Below are 10,625 nucleotides of genomic sequence, written 5' to 3' on the forward strand. Positions count from 1 at the left end.
ATGCGTCAATTACTTACTTCTGTAAACCCTAGTAGCTAGTTTATTATAAATAGGACCTTTTACTATTGTATTAGAGATCTTTGGAATCATCTTTGGATTATCTTTTGATCTATTGATCACGTTTGGGGGCTGGCCATTCGGCCATGCCTGGACCTTCATTACTTATGTATTTTCAACAGTAGAGTTTCTGCACTCTATAGATTAAGGTGTGGAGCTCTGCTGTTCCTCAAAGATTAATGCAAAGTACTACTGTTTTCTATTCAATTCATCTTATTTCGCTTCTAAGATATTCATTCGCACTTCAACCTGAATGTGATGAACGTGACAATCATCATCATTCCCTATGAACGCGTGCCTGACAACCACTTCCGTTCTACCTTCGACTGAATTAGTATCTCTTAGATCTCTTAATCAGAATCTTTGTGGTATAAGCTAGATTGATGGCGGCATTCATGAGAGTCTGGAAAGTCTAAACCTTGTCTGTGGTATTCCGAGTAGGACTCTGGGATTGAATGACTGTGACGAACTCTAAACTCGCGAGTGCTGGGCGTAGTGACAGACGCAAAAGGATAGTAAATCCTATTCCAGTATGATCGAGAACCTCCAAGATGATTAGCCATGCAGTGACAGCGCATCGGACCATTTTCACAGAGAGGAATAGGATGCAACCAACGACAAGGGTGATGCCTCCAAACGATTAGCCGTGCTGTGACAGAGCATTTGGACCATTTTCCCGAGAGGATTGAAAGTAGCCATTGGCACCAGTGACATCCTTACATAAAGCCAGCCATAGAAAGGAGTAAGATTGATTGGATGAAGACAGCAGGAAAGCGGAGGTTCAGAGGAACGAATGCATCTCCATACGCTTATCTGAAATTCTCACCAGTGATTTAGATAAGTATTTCTATCCATCTTTTATTACTAAATTTCGAAAACTACATAACTATTTTATATCCGCCTGACTGAGATTTACAAGGTGACCAAAGCTTGCTTCATACCAACAATCTCCGTGGGATTCGACCCTTACTCACGTAAGGTATTACTTGGATGACCCAGTGCACTTGCTGGTTAGTTATGCGAAGTTGTGAAGATATGTTTAGACCATGGTTCTGTGCATCCGTTTTTTGTGCCATTGCCAGGGAATCAATTTCGAACAATAATTCACAACCTGAGTAACAATTTCGCATACCAATGAGTATGTGAAGAAAAGTGAAAATGGGTAGTTAGGTTAGCTTTGAATTGTATAGGATGTCATAGGTTAGCTGGGAAGTTTAAGCTTATCAAATATTCAAATTTCAAGCTCACTTGACCAAATATGCATCCCACGTTAACCCTAGCTCCATTACAACCAATGAAAAGACCTCATGATACTTGTATGCATGCATGAAATAAATTTTGATTGTTAGAAGAAAAACAAATCTTGGAAAGCATGATTAGGGGAGAATTGAGAGAATCAACCTTAAACATTTGAGCGAATAGAGTGCAAACACATCCGGTGAGGGTTTGATGCTCAATTACATGTTTTCACCTATAATCATCTCTTTTCTTGCAAGTTTATAAAAATATTTAATAACTCAATTCAATTGTGGATTAGACTTGCTAGTCCCTAGCCCTTGTGCATCTATGCTTCTTGGGAATTGATTTATTTTGACCAAGCAATTGCATTCATGTAGATAGTTGCATATGGTTTAGGTTGCATCTAGTTAGGTTACATTGAATAAATGTTGATGCCCTTTGTTTCTTTCTTGGTTTAAGCATGAGGACATGCTTGGTTTAAGTGTGGGGAGGTTGATAAACCCCATTTGTAGGGTTTATCTTGTATTGATTTTAAGGGATTTTATCACCTTTTACCCATATTTATTCAATGAAATAGCATGGTTTCATGATTATCTCCTAATTTGTGCTTAAGTGTGAAAACATGCTTTTTAGGCTCTTAATTGATAATTTTAACTCACATTTGATTCCACTAGATGCTTTGATAGGTTTGTTAAGTGATTTCAGGTTGAAAAGGCTAGGAATGGATCAAGGGAGTGAAGAGGAAAGCATGCAAAGTGGAGAACAAATGAAAAAGCCAAAGATTTGAAAATATTCATCCACATGCACGCGCACTGTACGCGCACGCGTGGATCGCGAAAACCTCAAGGGACGCTGATGAGCGGATAATTTATACGCTTTTTGGCATTGTTTTTAGTATATTTTTAGTATATTTTAGTTAGTTTTTATTATGTTTTTATTAGTTTTTAAATAAAAATCACTTTTCTGGGCTTTACTATGATTTTGTGTATTTTTCTGTGATTTCAGGTATTTTCTGGCTGAAATTGAGGGACTTGAGCAAAAATCTGATTCAGAGGCTGGAAAAGGACTGCAGATGCTGTTGGATTCTGACCTCCCTGCACTCAAAGTGGATTTTCTGGAGCTACAGAAACCCATTTGGCGCGCTCTTAATTGCGTTGGAAAGTAGACATCCTGGGCTTTCCAGCAATATATAATAGTCCATACTTTGCCCGAGATTTGATGGCCCAAACAGGCGTTCCAAGTCAGCTCAAGAATTCTGGCGTTTAACTCCAGAACTGGCACAAAAGCTGGAGTTAAACGCCCAAACTGGCATAAAAGCTGGCGTTTAACTCTAGGAAATGTCTCTACACATGAAAGCTTCAATGCTCAGCCCAAGCACATACCAAGTGGGCCCCAAAAGTGGAATTTTACAATAAACCCCCTAGCTTACTCATTTTCTGTAACCCTAGGTCACTAGTTTACTATAAATACTACTTTCAGTGATTCATATTGTACCTCATGACACTTTACACGTTTCTTGTTGTGTTCTCTACGGCATGAGTCTCTAAACCCCATTGTTGGGGGTGAGGAGCTCTACTGTTCTTCATGAATTAATGCAATTACTACTGTTTTCCATTCTATTATGCTTGCTTCCATTCTAAGATATTCATTCACACTTCAACTTGATGAATGTGATGATCTGTGACACTCATCATCATTCTCACCTATGAACGCGTGCCTGACAACCACCTCCGTTATACCTTAGATTGAATGCATATCTCTTAGCCTCATGATTCAAATTAGAGTCTTCGTGGTATAAGCTAGAATCATTGACGGTCATTCCTGAGATCCGGAACGTCTAAACCTTGTCTGTGGTATTCTGAGTAGGATCTGGGAAGGGATGACTGTGACGAGCTTCAAACTCACGAGTGTTGGGCGTAGTGACAGACGCAAAAGGATCAATGGATCCTATTCCGACATGATCGAGACCCAACAGATGATTAGCCGTGCGGTGACAGCGCATTTGGAACATTTTCACTGAGAGAACGGGATGTAGCCATTGACAATGGTGATGCCCAACATAAAGCTTGCCATGGAAGGAGTCTTGCATGCATGAAGAAGAAGACAGTAGGAAAGCAGAGGTTCAGAAGACAAAGCATCTCCAAAGCCTCAACCTGTTCTTCATTACTGCATAACAAGTATTTATTTCATGTTCTTTTACTTTTTACAATTAAATCTGAGAATTACTGATATCCTGACTAAGAGTTACAAGATAACCATAGCTTGCTTCAAGCTGACAATCTCCGTGGGATCGACCCTTACTCACGTAAGGTATTACTTGGACGACCCGGTGCACTTGCTGGTTAGTTGTGCGGAGTTACAAAAGTGTGATTGTAATTTTGTGCACCAAGTTTTTGGCGCCGTTGCCGGGGATTGTTCGAGTTTGGACAACTGACGGTTTATCTTGTTGCTTAGATTAGGAATATTTTATTTTTGTTGGTTTAGAGTCTTTTATTTAAGTTTAGTTTTATATTTTAAGTTTGGTGTCAATTGCATGCTGTTATTTTCTTTTAATCTTTTTCGAATTTGCATGTTACTAGTTCTTTCTTGATCTTTAAAAATTCTAAGTTTGGTGTCTTCTTTGTTTTTCCTTTAATTTTTCGAAAATATTGTGCTTGATTTTCTAAAAATTTTAAGTTTGGTGTTTTTGTGCTTTTATTTACTTAAAAATTTTTTTTTCAAAAATTTGTTCTTGGTGTTCATCTTGATCTTCAAAGTGTTCTTAGTGTTCATCTTGACATTCAAAGTTTTCTTGTTTGTTCTCTGTGTTTTGATCTAAAATTTCTAAGTTTAGTGTCATTTTGTTATTTTTCTCTTTCCGCATTAAAATTCAAAAATAAAAAAAAATATCCCTTCCTTATTTTACTCATAAATTTTGAAATTTTGCATTAATTGAGTCAAAGATTTTCAAAATTATATCTTTCTTTTTAGTCAAGTCAATATTCTAATTTCAAAAATTGATCTTTTCAAATCTTTTTCAAAGTAATTCTCAATCATATCTTTTTAATTGCTAATTTCAAAAAAAAAACTTTTTAATTAATTAATTAATTTAGTTTTCAATTTACTTTGATTTTATTTTCTTTTAGTTTTCAAAATTTTATTTTCCTTTTTATTTTATTTTATTATTTTCGGTCACTTTTAATAAAAAATATATATAATTCATATCAATTCCCTTTTCTCCATCATGGACATAAGTGGAAGTGAACAGTCCAGAAGGACTCTGGGGTCATATGCTAACCCCATTACAGCTGCATATGGGAGTAGCATCTGTGTACCTCCCATCAAAGCAAGCAGCTTTGAGCTAAATCCTCAGCTCATTATCATGGTGCAGCAAAATTGCCAGTATTCCGGTCTTCCACACGAAGAACCTACTGAGTTTCTGGCACAGTTCTTACAAATTGCTGACACAGTACGAGATAAAGAAGTGGATCAGGATGTCTACAGATTATTATTGTTTTCATTTGCTGTAAAAGATCAAGCTAAGAGGTGGTTAAATAACCAACCCACATCAAGCATAAAAACATGGAGACAATTAACAGACAAATTCCTGAATCAATTTTACCCTCCAAGAAGGATGACACAGCTTAGGCTGGACATCCAAGGCTTTAAACAAGAGGATCATGAATCCCTTTATAATGCCTGGGAGAGGTACATAGGGATGCTGAGAAAATGCCCTTCTGAAATGTTTTCAGAGTGGGTACAGTTAGACATCTTCTACTATGGGCTTACAGAAAAAGCTAAGATGTCCCTAGACCACTCAGCTGGTGGATCTATACACATGAGAAAAACAATTGAAGAGGCTCAAGAACTCATAGATACAGTTGCTAGAAATCAACATCTGTACTCAAACAGTGAGTCCTCCATAAAAGAAGAGGCTATGGCAGTAACTACTGATCCCAATCCTAAAGAACAGATTGTGGAACTTAATCAGCAACTACTCCTAATGACAAAACAATTAGCAGAATTCAAAGAGATGCTCCAAGACACTAAAAATGCTAACAAGAATATAGAAGCACAATTGAATCAGACAAGACAGCAGCTATCTAAACAGATAACAGAAGAATGCCAAGCTATCCAACTAAGGAGCGGGAAGACAGTGAATAACTCAGCTCAAAGTAGCAAAAAGTCAAGAAGAGAGCAAATGACAGAGGATGACCAAACCACTGCCCAAAATCCCTCTGAGGACATCAAGAGCCCAGAGAGGAATAACTCTGGCATTCAAACGCCAGAAAAGGGGGAAAAGTTGGCATTAAACGCCCATTCCTTGTCCAGTTTTGGCGTTCAAACGCCAGAAAAGGGTGGGAAGCTGGCGTTAAACACCCATCCAGCACCCAATCCTGGCGTTCAAACGCCAATGAGGGATCAGACACCTGTAAATGCTGATAGTAACCCCTCTAAGAAGGCTTCTCCAACCACTCCTGTAGGGAATAAACCTGTAGCAACTAAGGTTGAAGAATATAAAGCCAAGATGCCTTATCCTCAGAAACTCCGCCAAGCGGAATAGGATAAACAATTTGCCCGCTTTGCAGACTATCTCAGGACTCTTGAAATAAAGATTCCATTTGCAGAGGCACTTGAGCAAATACCCTCTTATGCTAAGTTCATGAAAGAGATCTTAAGTCATAAGAAGGATTGGAGAGAAACTGAAAAAGTGTTTCTCACTGAAGAATGCAGTGCAGTCATTCTGAAAAGCTTACCAGAGAAGCTTCAAGATCCAGGAAGCTTTATGATACCATGCACATTAGAGGGTGCCTGTACCAAGACAGCCCTATGTAACCTTGGAGCAAGTATCAATCTAATACCTGCATCCACTATCAGAAAGCTTGGGTTGACTGAAGAAGTCAAACCAACCCAGATATGTCTTCAACTTGCTGATGGCTCCATTAAATATCCATCAGGCATCATTGAAGACATGATTGTCAAGGTTGGGCCATTTGCCTTTCCCACTGACTTTGTAGTGCTGGAAATGGAGGAGCACAAGAGTGCAACTCTCATTCTAGGAAGACCTTTCCTAGCAACTGGATGAACTCTTATTGATGTACAAAAAGGGGAAGTGACCCTGAGAGTCAATGAGGATGAGTTCAAGTTAAATGCTGTCAAAGCTATGCAGCATCCAGACACATCAAATGACTGCATGAGCACTGATATTATTGACTCTTTAGTGGAAGAGATCAATATGACTGAGAGTCTTGAATCAGAGCTAGAAGACATCTTTAAAGATGTTCAGCCTGATCTGGAGGAATCAGAGGAAATAAAAGTACCACTGAAAATCCCTCAGGAAGAGGAGAAACCTCCTAAACCTGAGCTCAAACCACTACCACCATCCCTGAAATATACATTTTTGGGAGAGGGTGACACTTTTCCAGTGATCATAAGCTCTGCTTTAAATCCACAGGAAGAGAAAGCACTAATTTAAGTGCTAACACTACAAAAAAAAAAAGGTTAAAACGGCGGTTATTTTGGGTAATTACGGCGGTTATAACCGCCATTATGACCAAAACTGGCGCCTCCAAGAAACGCCGTTATTCTGGGCGCCATTCTGGTTATTACGGCGGTTTTCAGAAAACCGCCATAATAACCTGTGGATAATACGGCGATTTTTGAAGGTTAAAATGGCGGTTTGTAACCGCCATTATTTCCGCATAAAATGGCGGTTTTTGAACAGCCGCCGTTTTTACCAGGATGTTGTGGCATCTCTTCCGTTTAAAATGGCGGTTAGAAACCGCCATTTTTCCCATGATAACCGCCATTTTTACCATGTTATAATGGCATCTTGTGTGTTTAAAATGGCAGTTTCTAACCGCCGTTTTTACCAAAATATAATGGCATCATTTTCGTTTAAAATGGCAGTTTTTAACCGCCGTTTCTACCAGCGTATAATGGTATCGTTTTCATTTAAAACGGGGGTTTCTAACCGCCGTTTGTACCTAATTATGATGACAATTTTATGCTTTTTAAAATAAGATTGAAACCACTAATTTAAAGTGATATTTTCGAAACTCACTTAAAAATCTCATAATAACCAAAAGGTATAGGCATAAATCAAACATCATAAGATGATTTTTAATTCATACATGATCCAAAAGTCATAATCCAAGTCATAATTGAAATGTCATAATCCAAAAAACAAAGTATCAAAATAATCCTTAACAAGCATTGACTAATTCTGACTTATAATTGTCTTAACATATCAAGCAAGGTCATGCTTCCTTGTTGCTTGCTCCAGAAGACCTACTTCCTAACTCTTTTGGTGATGGAATCTCACTCTCCTGATCCAATCCCTACAACAAAAATATAATTATTATGAGCACAAGAAATACAAGAAAAAGGCATATATTAATAATAAGTGGATAATTATGAATTTGAATTCATCTAAAAAATACATATAAAATGTTACTAATAATACTACTAGTGCTAGTTGTTAATTAGCTTTCCCATGTGCTTGTTAACCATAGCAGCGACAAAGAATGATGCCTTAAGATCTTTCTATTCACTGATGTATAGAATCATTTTCAAACAAAGCAATAACAGCAATAACAACCCTTAGTCAACAACCAGCAATAACACATGCTCATGCTCACCTATTACCATTAGCTGCTTCCTACTTATGCCTATATACCACAAACATTGATAAATCTTTTTTTTTCACTTTTTGTTAATCAATTATAATTTACAACAAAATCAGAACGGGAAGTCAAAATCTGTATTCATGAACAGTTTACAATTATTTCACTCAAAAGTACATTCAAATAGCCAACAGTGACCATGACCGAATCTTAACTTGTTTTGGAGATCAAAAGTATTCATGAACAGTTTACAATTATTTCACATCAAAAGGAAAAAAAAGAGGGAATTCTATGATGAATATGAACACTACTACTTGGGGGAGAAACCCTAATATTGCTCTACAAGGAGATGCTACTTCTCAATTAGCCCAACTACAACTGTTGCAAAATCTGTTACAAATCATGAACGGCAACACATTTCTTAACATGGGGAATAACCCTAATTTCCCCTTAGGAAACCCCAGCTTCAATAATTCTTATCTTAACGGGTCAAACATCCTTCAAACTGTAGAACCTTTTGGCTTGAAAAGTGAAGAATATGGATCACAATCAAACCCTACTGGTCTATTATTATCTCAATCAGACTACAGTAATGACTTCTTTCAACATGGATTGTCAACAAATACACGAGAGCTTGAATGCTATAACAAACTCAGCAACACTACTAATCAAGCAGAGATTAATCCACTGTTTCCTGCATTAGTAGCATCCTCTCCACTGTTTACAATTATTTCACATCAAAAGGAAAAAAAAGAGGATAATTGTATTTGTACCTGTGAAACTTGTTGAGTAGGGAATATTCCAGCCAATTGTATTGGAATTTTACCTCCTTCCTTAGAAGCAATATAGGAGACTAGCGCTTGCAATTGTGCTTTAACGGTATCCAACTCTTCTTGTACATTTGGACCACAAGTAGATGATGTTCCAACATCATTTGAAGAACCTAAATTCATTTGACTAATCCTTGTAATGTTGTTCTTGAAAGCAATTGTTGGAACAGCTCCCATACCTAAACCTCGAACACGACCAGGGTGCTCTTTCCCAAAAACTACTCCAAGAGCATCAAGAGGATAATTAAGAGTTAATTCCATCGGTTGTTGGCTGCTATGTGCTTCAATCTTCTCCTACATGTATAAAAAAAAAGAAAGAATCAAAAATAGTATTATATTATAAAAAAGAAAGAAAAAGAAATACAAACAAGTTACTTATTACACTTTAGTCTTACCGCTATTTCTTTAGCTTTTTCGTTAACATAACTTCCATCTGTTTTCTTGTGAGTGATGTCCCACATTTGAACCCTACTAACTTCTTTTCCCGTCTCTTCCGTCTAAAATTTAAGAAAAGTAGAAAGACTCGATTAAAAAATAGAAGCCTACTAACTTCAATCATGTATATATCATTCATCTAATTATTATCTGAGATAGATTAGATATGCAGAAAAATTAAGAGATAATGCATGCATTATATTTGAGATAGATTAGATATGCATGCATTAATTGATTACCAATTCAGCCCTTCTTCTTGCAATTGATTTAGCACCTGAAGTATGAGGAATTATTTGTTTTTGCCGAATTTCTTGATTCCTCTTACAAAGTTTCTGCAAGTTAAATTTGGACATAATTAAATAGAACCAAACATGCATTCAACATATAACAATAATAATGGTTTCAAGAGGGCAAAAGAGTGCAGCACTACTGCATGAGAAGCTATCACTAGTTCATTACCAACTCTATATAAAATAAAATACAAGAGCAGGCAGCAGCAATATCTGCTTCATATAAGGCTTACCTGAGTTTCAGGCTTCAAACGATATTCTACAAATAAAGCCCATTGATCAGGAGCAATATCTTCTGGTGCATTATTTATGATCTCGGTTTTACTCAACCTCGGATCATAAAAATCATTCCAAAGCTTTATCCTATGTTCCCTCCATTTTTTGCCAAGTGATTGGAGCAAAAATCGTTTAGCCAAGTTATCACTCACTTTGAAGCAAAATCGAGCCTTCAAAATTATAACAAAGAATATATATTAACCAGCAAATATAACTAAATAATGGCAAAGAAATAAGCTTTAGAGTTTGAGTAATCTTCTTACTAGGAAAAAAATATTCCATTGATTTTCAAAAAAGCTTTTTGGAATGTCTGACCACTTTTCAAAACTGATTGGAAATGCTACAGAATCAGTGGCCAATTGCCCACAAACTCCTGCAAGGAGTCCAGCTGCTTCTCCTATTGCTGCATGATGTTTATCAAAAGTGACAACTATGCGCAAACCTTCTGGCAAATTATGCACATCCTTCACTAATAAATGAAGGCGTGTACTAGCTCCGTATTCATCTAAAATAGACAAATGAGTATAAATAAATAAGTAAATGAGCGACTAAAGAATAAAATAAATAATTTTTAAATAATAGACACTATAGAATTGACTTAATAATAACTTTTCAGATTAAAAAAAAAAGCTGTAAAACTGTAAAAGTGATATATAATATGATAATAAATAAATAAATGGAGACTGAATAATTTCTCTGCTATAATGAAATTTATCACCAGTTGCATGTAACAAAGCAAAGTATGATCCCAAAATCCAACTATAAATGAGTACATACAATAATAATGTTCAGTATCTAGTTTTTATCATCAGCAAAATTCCACATATGCTAATATAGGAAACAAGTATATAACATCTCATTTAATAAAGCAGATTAACCCTGAATATGAATAT

The 10,625-nt window shown here is 36.5% G+C and overlaps 1 long non-coding RNA gene across 1 annotated transcript; it reads right to left on the reverse strand.

Moving 5' to 3' along the window:
• Nucleotides 1–8,875: 8,875 nt before the first annotated feature.
• On the reverse strand, nt 8,876–9,845 carry LOC140178850 (uncharacterized). The gene is made up of 3 exons (XR_011871804.1): nt 9,690–9,845; nt 9,406–9,498; nt 8,876–9,228 (listed from the first exon to the last, which is right to left on the reverse strand). It is a non-coding gene; the product is annotated as an uncharacterized lncRNA (long non-coding RNA).
• Between the last annotated feature and the right edge of the window lie 780 nt (nt 9,846–10,625).

Source organism: Arachis hypogaea, chromosome 14 (assembly GCF_003086295.3).
Source record: "Arachis hypogaea cultivar Tifrunner chromosome 14, arahy.Tifrunner.gnm2.J5K5, whole genome shotgun sequence".
NCBI classification, from domain to species: Eukaryota; Viridiplantae; Streptophyta; class Magnoliopsida; order Fabales; family Fabaceae; genus Arachis; species Arachis hypogaea.